Genomic DNA, 12,040 nt, shown 5'->3' with positions numbered 1-12,040 from the left:
ATGGTAGAAACCCCTCATAATGGGAACAGCAGGTGTACAGACCCAGGAATTTAGCACAGGGATGGTGGGAACTCCTCCTAATGGGCAGAGCAGGTGTACAGACCCAGGAACTCAGCACAGGGATGGTGGGAACTTCTCATAATGGGCGCAGCAGGTGTGCAGACCTGGAACCTCAGCACAGGGATGGTGGGAACCCCTCATAATGGGCACAGCAGGTGTGCATACCCAGAACCTCAGCACAGGGATGGTGGGAACCCCTCATAATGGGCACAGCAGGTGTTAGGGGGTTTAACTCTCCAGCATCCATTAGAGACTGATATAGTAATATAGTTCATTCTTCTTTTCATTCTTCTTCTTCTTCTTTTCATTCTTCTTCTTCTTTTCATTCTTCTTTTCATTCTTCTTCTTCTTTTCATTCTTCTTTTCATTCTTCTTCTTCTTCTTTTCATTCTTCTTCTTCTTCTTTTCATTCTTCTTTTCATTCTTCTCATTCTTCTTTTCATTCTTCTCATTCTTCTTCTCATTCTTCTTTTCATTCTTCTTCTCATTCTTCTTTTCATTCTTCTTCTCATTCTTCTTTTCATTCTTCTTCTTCTTTTCATTCTTCTCATTCTTCTTTTCATTCTTCTTTTCATTCTTCTTCTTCTTCTTTTCATTCTTCTTCTTCTTTTCATTCTTCTTTTCATTCTTCTTCTTCTTTTCATTCTTCTCATTCTTCTTTTCATTCTTCTTTTCATTCTTCTTCTTCTTCTTTTCATTCTTCTTCTTCTTCTTTTCATTCTTCTTCTTCTTCTTTTCATTCTTCTTTTCATTCTTCTTCTTCTTCTTTTCATTCTTCTTCTTCATCTTCTTCGTCGTGCCCCGTGACTGCCCAAATGAGTGAAGTGTGCGGTGATTCTAAGATCGACGGCACTCATCTGCATGTCATACTGACTGACAGTATTATTTCTCTTCCCCAGCAGACTCCAAGGGCATTTAAATTAAAGGTACAGTGTTCTGCACTAATATAAAGGCTCTCTGAAGCCTAGAAACCCTTTTAATTAGTTAAATTCGCAGCGAATAAATTCGCATCGAATCGAATTTCTCCCGCAAATTCGGCGAATCAGCCGAATCGAATTTTTGAATAATTCGCTCATCTCTAATAACAATGTACCTGGGTCTTTAAACCATTATATTTAGAAGGCCGGTCTGACCTTCAGACTATATTAAACTGCCCCCAGACTTAATGCAACTGTAGTAAAGTGCACAAAACTGAAAGCCCAGCTCAGATGAGCTTGCAAAGTAAACTCTCTGGAGGAGGGGGTGATTTGGAAGTCAGTGTCTGGTAAACGAGGGGAGTATCAGTTGCCATTGTGAAAAGAGTGCTAACTTTTTGCATGCTGGCAATGTATCATACTCATCACAGTGCCAACCAGTGGTTGCTGCAGCACCTTACCAATAAGGTTTTAATTCATTATGGTGTGAAAAGTTAAAGTCCGTTGACCTGCCTGATCACCTTTTAAACCTGATAACATAAAATCAGCCATAGCAGGCAACTGTCATGTTTTGTTTTTGTATCCTTATCCTACTTTGTATATTCAGTGACAATGACTTATTTTTATATCTGTGAATCTATTCATCAAAGAGAGTCTGTGAGTTCAGGATGATTCACTGTTGTCAGTGATTCACACCATTTCTTGTATCTGATAGTCCACAAGTGACCTGCACAGTCTTCCAGGCTTTCAGGCTGAATAGAGCATATAGTTATTCCCAGCAACATTTCAGCTTTGTCCTGTTAAAGTCACCAACATTCTATAGAAAATAATTTTCTGGGTGAGTGCAGAAAAGAACCTACAAGGGAGGGAGGCATAAAAGTGACATTCCTCTAATCATATGCTATTCTATTCATTATTATTTCTATTTTTCAATCCCACTCATCTGCAATGACACCGTATCCCCCTGAGGAAGCCATGTGGCGCAATGCGTAGGGGAGGGGCTTGATTACGTCACGACGCTCTCGATACACCATTACAGTGTCATTGCAGATGAGTGGGATGGATATTTGCTTGCTTGTATTTATACATTATTGGATCTTTCTGCGCAATATATCTGGTGCGATATAGCACCTCTATTATGTGAGTGGCCACTTTTTATATTTTAATAAAATAGAGTTTTTAAAGGATAAAGCACTATTGTGTTTTATATTTTTTTTACCATGTATGCTAAGTGGAGGAGGAGAGATTAAGGAGAGTGGTGATCTGTGAAGGAAAATTCCATTGCCAGGATACACCGGCTTATACATGTCCATTTCAAGGTACACGTGCGTTTTTTAACCAAACTTTTTGTGAGGTCAAAAACTCCACATGAGGGCACATTTAGTGTTAATTTTGGTGGAGGATTTAATCACATGAAGAAGATGAAATACGAAATGTATTTGAGTTGAAGAAATCACCATTTAGAGACTTTTTTGTTCAATGATTTGTAGTCACTAGTTCACATTGATATATGTTTACACATTTTTTGGTTTTATTAATATATATAGTAGGAAGCGTGTCACTGTATGTATATAATTTGTATTTTTGCACATATTATGAGTATGTGGTAGTGCAAGTCGCTTTCCGGATTGTAGCTCATAGTTTTTGATTTACACTGCTCGTGAGAGATTGTTCATTACAGTTGTGTATCTACAGTGGGGATCGAAAGTTTGGGCACCCCAGCTAAAAATTTGTATTAATGTGCATAAAGAAGCCAAGGAAAGATGGAAAAATCTCCAAAAGGCATCAAATTACAGATTAGACATTCTTATAATATGTCAACAAAAGTTAGATTTTATTTCCATCATTTACACTTTCAAAATAACAGAAAACAAAAAAATGGCGTCTGCAAAAGTTTGGGCACCCTGCAGAATTTATAGCATGCACTGCCCCCTTTGCAAAGCTGAGACATGCCAGTGTCATGGATTGTTCTCAATCATCGTCTGGGCAGACCAGGTGATGTCAATCTCAAAGGTTTTAAATGCCCAGACTCATCTGACCTTGCCCCAACAATCAGCACCATGGGTTCTTCTAAGCAGTTGTCTAGAAAACTGAAACTGAAAATAGTTGACGCTCACAAAGCTGGAGAATGCTATAAGAAGATAGCAAAGCGTTTTCAGATGTCAATATCCTCTGTTCGGAATGTAATTAAGAAATGGCAGTCATCAGGAACAGTGGAAGTTAAAGCAAGATCTGGAAGACCAAGAAAAATATCAGACAGAACAGCTCGCAGGATTGTGAGAAAAACAATTCAAAACCCACGTTTGACTGCACGATCCCTCCAGAAAGATCTGGCAGACACTGGAGTTGTGGTACACTATTCCACTATAAAGAGATACTTGTACAAATATGGTCTTCATGGAAGAGTCATCAGAAGAAAACCTCTTCTACGTCCTCACCACAAAAATCATCGTTTGAACTTTGCAAATGAACATATAGACAAGCCTGATGCATTTTGGAAACAAGTTCTGTGGACCGATGAGGTTAAAATTGAACTTTTTGGCCGGAATGAGCAAAGGTACGTTTGGAGAAGAAGGGGCACAGAATTGAATGAAAAGAACCTCTGTCCAACTGTTAAGCATGGGGTTGGATCAATCATGCTTTGGGGTTGTGTTGCAGCCAGTGGCACAGGGAACATCTCACGAGTAGAAGGAAAAATGGATTCAATAAAATTTCAGCAAATTTTGGATGGTAACTTGATGCCATCTGTGAAAAAGCTGAAGTTAAAGAGAGGATGGCTTCTACAAATGGATAATGATCCTAAACACACCTCGAAATCCACGGGGGATTACATCAAGAGGCGTAAACTGAAGGTTTTGCCATGGCCTTCACAATCTCCTGACCTCAACATAATTGAAAATCTATGGATAGACCTTAAAAGAGCAGTGCGTGACAGACAGCCCAGAAATCTCAAAGAACTGGAAGACTTTTGTAAGGAAGAATGGGCAAAGATACCTCAAACAAGAATTGAAAGACTCTTGGCTGGCTACAAAAAGTGTTTACAAGCTGTGATACTTGCCAAAGGGGGCAGTACAAGATATTAACTCTGCAGGGTGCCCAAACTTTTGCAGACGCCATTTTTTTGTTTTCTGTTATTTTGAAAGTGTAAATGATGGAAATAAAATCTAACTTTTGTTGACATATTATAAGAATGTCTAATCTGTAATGTGATGCCTTTTGGATATTTTTCCATCTTTCCTTGGCTTCTTTATGCACATTAATACAAATTTTTAGCTGGGGTGCCCAAACTTTCGATCCCCACTGTATCTTAACATGAAGCCCTTCAGCGGCACGCTGTCACCACTACAGAGGCTTCCATCTTCACCCAGTCCTTCTTCTCGGTTTGCGATATCCGGCCATCTAAAAGGCCGTATGACATGCATGTGGGAGTCCCAATCCACGGCACACAGCTCTGAAGGAGTGGCGCGGGTATGCCCAGGGGCGGACTGACAACTCATGGGGCCCCCCGGCAATAGGGGATCATAGGGCCCCTGTGTCCTTGCCCAAACTCAAAAAAGCCAATGAAAAAGGTACCAGGGGCATCTCATAGAACCCCCTACTGACCCCGGGCCCTCGGGCAGTGCACGAGTTTCCAAATGGTCAGTCCACCCCTGGGTATGCCGTACCTTCAGAGTGCATGCGCCGGCTTTAGGAAAGAGAGAATATCTCCTAAACGGTGCATGTTTAGAAGATATTAATTGTACCTACAAGTAAGCTTTATTATAAGCTTATCTGTAGTTAAATTTAAAAAAAAAGTTTACTACCACTTTAAGCATGATGGTATATGTTCCCTTTTTTGTTTGTTTTGTTTTTGTTTTGACTTCAGATCTGCTTTGCATATACCCACCCTCTGGTCGTGGGCGGACTTTGAAGTTCACATAGTCAAATCCGTGGGGTATGTATATGTGAGGTTTGGGTTCTGTCTAGTTGGGTCTGAAGAAGAGGGAGTTCCCTTGAAACACGTAAGCCGCTTCTGGATCCTGGACAGTGCTTTCCTGGCATTGGTTCCTGTTGTGTCATTACTTTCACTGCGCCCTGAGGTGGTGGCTTTACATGCCTGATATCACACATGTTTGTGAGTTTGTTTTTAGCTTGACTTATTATCAATAAACCCCCCGGGGATAAGGCTGGTGTGCCCTCTTTCTTTTGTTTCCACACAGCACTGAGCCTGATGCACAAACCCATTGATCATTGTCATGTAAAAACACCAAACTCATTTGCAATTTGCTGGATAGTTTTTTTGATTTACTGTTACCCTATAACTGACCCGATTTTCAAGCCAATAACCAATTGTGCTTGGATGTTAAGGCGGTGAATTAGGGTCCCCCTTGTGATAAATAGCATTCAATCTTGATGGAAATGTTTTCCAAACACAAAAAACATATTGCTCTCCTACTGGGTGATACGACTGTTTCAAAGACAACAACAACAAACAATTGTTAATGTCTTAATAAAACTTTTAAAAGTGTATTTCCATATTTGAAGTCACATTTGAGAAAACCCCACCATATATTTGTTAATGTTCCCATTCACATAGCATGTCTAAATTTTTTTTTCATACCTTGGTGTCATGGCTGACTACAAGGGTTTTTGAACAATGTTAGAGTGAGCCTGCCCCACGTCTGTCCTCATTACCATAAAATGCAAGAGGCTCTCTTTTAGGACAGGCAATGTTTAAATCTTTTTTTGATTGATAATGAAGACCTGCACAATACAGACAGGGATTATTATAGCAAACAGAGTTGCTCAGCCCCCACAAAAACAAGGAGAACTACCTTGAATGTTTTATTGCTGGAGGGTCAAAAATAGAACATCCAAAAAGGTAAGTTGCAATTTTGAATTGTTTTTTTAAGTTATGCTATGTGAATGAGGACATGTAATAAATGTAAAGTGTTATTCCAATTTGGTTGCCAAAGTGGAAATATGCTTTACTGTAATCATACTGTATGCTTTGCCCAAGCTAAACAAAGCAACAGGTACACTTAAGTGCAGCCCTCCACAGCAGCATATACGTAGCTATGCTTTTCTCCTCCGCTGCTCTATTCAGTGTATGTAATCTAAAAGTTACTGAAGTCCAGGCTTAGGCTGACCATACACTATACAATTTTCTTTAGAAAATTGCTTTAGATTTACCAAAAACCATATAATATGAGGTCAAACCTAAACAACACTTTCAATTGTATCCAATTAGGCAGGCCCTTGCACTACATAGTTTAAGATAAATCTAAAGGAAATTGGGAGAAATAGGACAGAAAATTGTATAGTGTATGGCCAGCCTTACAAAGGGCTCTGGACTCCCAGTGTGAAAGTACTGATTTGTCCAGCACTGCCACCTGAAAGGAGTAATATGCTCCTCAACACCAAAAAATACTAGATATTTCTTTTGGATCTCAGTGCTGAACTTGTACTGAAAACATTTTTTTTTATAATATGCAGCCACTTAATTGAAATCATTCAGTAAAATGATTGTTCTGCATAATAGCCAGCAAATATAAGGCTGTTTCAAGGAACAAGATGCAATACTCTACTGTGAAAACCCTTTTGCTCATGATGTGGTCACAATCCAGAGATAATGCCACCATAACTGCTGCCAGGAAAACAAATATATCAAAGCCAAAACATCCTTTTTTATACTTTTGAGCACAGTAAGGAAATGTTTAAAACCACATCAGGTTTTTATTTCTGTCTATGCCCTCGCTGGGGTGATTCCCTCTATTTGTCCTAATGACTATTGTCACTAGGATAAAAGGTGATGTGCAAGCTGAAATTCTGCAAGTGTCACTAGAACAGGAGGTCAGGAGAACATTTTCAATGGGGACAGCTGCTCCACTTGCTTCCTCTTATGTCTCTTGCACAGGAAGAGTGTGCAAATCTACCCATTAGTACATAAACTGAAAAGAATTGGATTTTATTACTCCATAATGTATCCAAAATGAAAAAATATTTAATTTTACATATACCTTCAATGTGATTTTATGGATGTCAGGATGCAGTCATTTACTGTGTTGCTTGTTACAACTCACTACACAATAAGCATTAAAGTGAAACTTATTTCCTTCATAACAGTTCAAAGTTCATGAAAGGTCCATTGCCAGCATCGGCGTCTTCTCTTCAGGCATCTTCATAGGCAGGTGTGGGATGATATAACTCCTGCACATGCTCAGGAGTCAGTCATCCTGTCAAGCAGAGACTCGGCTGGTGATGGAAGCTCAGTTTACCTGCCGCGGAGGACTGTGAGCAGGCAGGTAGGTGTATTTTATTGCAGAAGAGACATGCCTCTTCTGTGACAAGTAGACTGCGTGCTTACAATTTATTATAATAACAATTTAGTTCTGTTTTAATTTCTTTATGGAAATTTAGTATACCTTTGTAGTCGGAACTGTACCATGTTCCTAGATTGTAAGTTCGAAAGAGTAGGGCCCTCTAACCCCTCGTGTGCTGTTTGTTGTTGCTGTACTATTTCATGTATTGCCCCCCCCCCCTCTATTGTACAGCGCTGAGCAAACCCTTTGGCGCTATATAAACTCGATGTAATAATAATAATAATGTTACACAATTACGTATTAATACAGTATATCCATACAACCAATGTATTTGACCTCAGACTTTAAATGAGGCACAGCACACACAACCAATGAATTACTAGTTTCCAACATTTTTGTTTAATAAATGAATAAATACACTTCTCATTACATGCATACAAGAAGAGGATTAATACATAATAAATATACTACTGACCATATACAATACAGATGTCAATACATGATTAAAATTGCATCCAAAAATTCAGCACATTTCTTGACTCTTTGTTCATCTCTTCAGGAGTAGATGCATTTATAATATAAATCAGCTAAGAATCGATATGACAGTATTTGCAAATGGTGATCGCCAGGGGAGTCTCACCGGGAGCTGTGAAAGTGTGACTTAGCAACATCCCAAGGGGAAAAACAGGAAGCAGATTCAAAATGGGTAGGCAATCCATAAAATAATTGCATGAATCAAGAACTATAAGCCAAAGTGTTGCTTCTCAGTATCCTCACTATACATATTAATGTTTTTGAGCTTATTTAACCACTTGCCAACTAAATGACGGCTACAGCAAGGTTGTCAAGTTCTTAGAGGGCGTCATATGATGTCCTCCCAGAACGTACCCTCCCACGCGCCCCTGGGGGTGCGCACCCAACAAGCTCCATGATTGCTGTGTCCTACAAACACAGCTGATCACGTGATGTGGTAAAAGGCCATGTGATCAGCCGTCATAGCAGATCACCGGTAAATGCAGTTGATGGTTATCGGCTGCACTTTCCTCGCGTTGTCACAGCATGAGGAAAGTTCTGCCGATAACCAGCAATTGTCAGAGGACAGATCAGCACCGATCATCAGGGCAGTGATAATCAGTGTTCTGATGATCAGTGCCCAGAAGTGCCACCCACCTGTGCCAAGCAGAGCTGCTCACAAGTGCCCATCAGTGCCACCCACCTGTGCCCATTAGTGTCCATCAGTGCCACCCACTTGTGCCCATCAGTGCCTACTATTGCCACCCACCTGTGCCTAGCAGTGCCAGCCACCAGTGCCCATCAGTGCTGCCCAGCAGTGCCGCCAGTCAGTGCCCATCAGTTCCATCAGTCAGTGCCACCTATCAGTGCCCATCAGTGCCGCTTATCAGTGCCCATCATTGTTGCATATTAGTGCAGCATCATCAGTGCCAGCTCATCAGTGCCGCCTATCAGGGCCACCTATTAGTGCCCATCAGTGCTGCCTATCTGTGCCATCTCATCAGTGCCACCTATCGTGCCCATCAGTGCCGCCTATCAGCGCCCATCAGTGTTGCCTATCAGTGCAGCCTCATCAACGCACATCAGTGAAGGAGAAAAATTACCTGTTTGCAAAATGGTATAATTGAAACAAAGAAAAACTTTTTTTTCAAATATTTTTATCTTTTTTTGCTTATAGCACAAAAAATAAAACACCCAATGGTGATTAAATACCACTAAAAGAAAGCTTTATTTGTGTGAAAAAAATTATAAAAATTTCATATGGGTACAGTGTTGCATGACCGCGCAATTGTCATTCAAAGTGCAACAGCACTGAAAGCTGAAAATTGGCCTGGGCACAAAGGGGGTATAAGTGCCCTGTAGGCAAGTGGTTAAAGCGAAATTTCAGTCAAACTGAAAAAAAAAACTAAAAATCAACAGCTACAAAAACTGTAGCTGCTGTTAAAAAAAAAGGCACTTACCTGTCCCTTGATCCAATGGTGTCCGCCCTGCAGCTAGTTTCACCGGCCGCCCAGTGTTCCCAGTGCCGGCATCTTCAGTGTGGGCTCCCGGTTTGTGGCTTCACAGCTGGGTGCCTACTGAGCATGCATGAGTAACGCTGCGCTTTCTGAATGGCCCCATAGTCTTCAGGGACCTGTTACGTGTCCCAGAAGACTAAGGGGGGTACAACTTCTGCTTCCAATCACCTAGGCGATTGGAGCGGAAGTGGAAGCGGGTACCTGTCAATTTCAGGTACACGCTCCCCAAAGGTGCCAATCCTTAACAGGGAGTGAGGGACCAGTCTATAAAGTGGAACTTACCCTTTTGGGAAATGCATCTCTTTTAAAATAGTTAAATATACTATGAATAAATAGAAATGTACTATGAATAAATATAATTTATTTTCATATCATACTTTGTATAAGATACATTTTCCAAGCATGTTTTACTAAGCGTAAAAAGAAAATATACTGTGCTTGGTAGTATGTTACATGCTAGAATAACACGTATTTCTTAAAAGTTAATAATGTTCATTGTGTAGTGAACTGTGACATATACAGACCACAGGGTAAAACCATAAATATACAATACAGTCAGTGTAGTAGGAACCACCAGAGGAACATTTACTTCTAGAAAGCATATAATGCTTATTGTGCTGGGAATTGTGAAACAGTGGCAAAGAATATATTATTATTAACCTTGTCTTCTGATTTTTTTTTTTGTATAAGGTAGAAACAGAGCCAACCAACCAACCAACCAACCAGCCAGGCAGGCAGGCAGGCAGTGAGATAGGAAAGATATTAAATACTTAATCAGCAACCTGGTGTCCATCATAGGTTTTTGTGAATTATAGCCTCCTGTTTCTTTGAAGATACCAATCCAGGATTTTAACCAAAAATGCCAAATTACTAAGGAGGAAAGGTTGCAGACTTCCATAGTAAAGCAGACCCAATGAATCCTGGGCATCTTGAGGCAACATCAGAGATTAGTACACAATGCAGAAAAATGTGGGTAAGGCAGATATTTAAGTGTGCTTTTTCACGGAACAACAAATCTTTCAGCATCTACACATTATTGTCACTGTTTTTACTATGGATGACTTTATTGCTATGACAACACATGTTCAAATACAAGTCCCTGATAAAATCAATACAGCAGAAACAGGGTTACATATATAAAGATTATGTACAGAAGGCCTAGTAATGGAATAACTAGTCTGTAAGCAGGGTCTAAGCTTGCCAAGGACATGTGCAAGGGTCTCCTGAAATTTGTAAATGACACCTTTCAACTGTGCAGGCCTTTCTGCAAAGGAATGTGTACTGCCTAATGGTACTTGCATAGCTGCAGAGAATCTTCTCAGGTAAATATTCACAGACATCAGAGCTGGAGCATTCTTCCTTACACAGGACAGTGTGTAAGGGGCAGTCTACCACACCAAAACTTGTAAACGTCCCAAACCATAGAAAAAAGCTACAGGACTTCAGAGGTACCAAGTCACAAACTAATTGTATTAAAAAAAAAAAATCACAATTTGTATTCTTCCATTTTAAAAAATCACAATAAAATATGTGTTACATGCTGTCCATTATATACCCATATTCAAAGTAAAGTATTTCACCCCTAAATATCCCAATACGTAATTGTAAATGTACAGATGAGACCATTTTAGAATGGCTCAAAGGGCAACATAAAAACATGCAATTCATTTAAATAACTTTTTGGGGGGATACCCTAAATCTGTACATGTAATCACAGAACCTTATGACTCTCAGGGACAGTGTCAGTAACACCATATTCTGGTATTACATAAATTGCATGTCTAATCATTTACTTTACTTTTACATAATTGTAAAAGGTGGCTCACATACAATGTAGCAACCCAATATGGCTAATTTCCAAACCAAAAGAACTTTGTAGTTGGTAGCTTCTTCTAATTGAGCATTGGAAGCAGCAGAGGCAATACACAAAATAACTATTGTAAGATAAATACTTACATCATTGTATGACTATCAACGCCATGTGGTACATTTCCAAAACAAGAGCAAAACAAGTCACAGAGCATAGCTTGTTACAATCTTCCATTCAGTAACACCCTGTATTGTGTACAAAGGTGAATGAAATTTCAGCCCAGAGTACATTAAACACCTCCAAACCACAGACCCAAATTTCAGACAACAGACAGTTCTTTTGCCAATCAAAAAAAAAATCACAATCCCATGTTTCAGAGACAAAAGCCACACTGTAACTGGACAACATACAAGCAGTTTGGTTGGGACACAAGCCATGAATTTAGAGGTAGAGATTAGAGTAAGGAAATAAGGAAGTAATGACAATTAGAGTTTGATCCTCCAATCACAGCTAGCCTAAATATTGTAGAGACTCGCTGCCCATTAAACAAGTATTTGTACTTGCCACTATGTCAGAGGAACAGCACAGAAGAAAGTGAGGGAGCGGGCATGCTGTAAATCCAAAAATTAAACAAAACAGAAGGATAAGTTCACCTTTTAGTAAAAAAATAAATAAATGCACATTTTTTGCAGGTAAAAAACTGTGCATTTCTTATTTTTGTCTGCAGGAGCCTGTAAAGCATTGCACCAGCGTTCAGTACATCAATATTCTTGCAGATGAGAGGCTCAACCTTAGCCAAAAATTGTATGTTTTTTCACACAGCCAATAAAAAAAATAGTGGTACCCAAATATCATAATCCAACAGAAAAATTGCTGCAGAGCACAGGATGGACCCCACCTTACCAAACATTCACTATCTCTGCA

Source organism: Staurois parvus, unplaced genomic scaffold, assembly GCF_062004578.1.
Source record: "Staurois parvus isolate SC_StPar_1 unplaced genomic scaffold, SC_StPar_1.0 ptg000145l, whole genome shotgun sequence".
NCBI classification, from domain to species: domain Eukaryota; kingdom Metazoa; phylum Chordata; class Amphibia; order Anura; family Ranidae; genus Staurois; species Staurois parvus.
The sequence above is the reverse complement of the archived record's forward strand: the minus strand, read 5'-3'. Positions refer to the sequence as shown.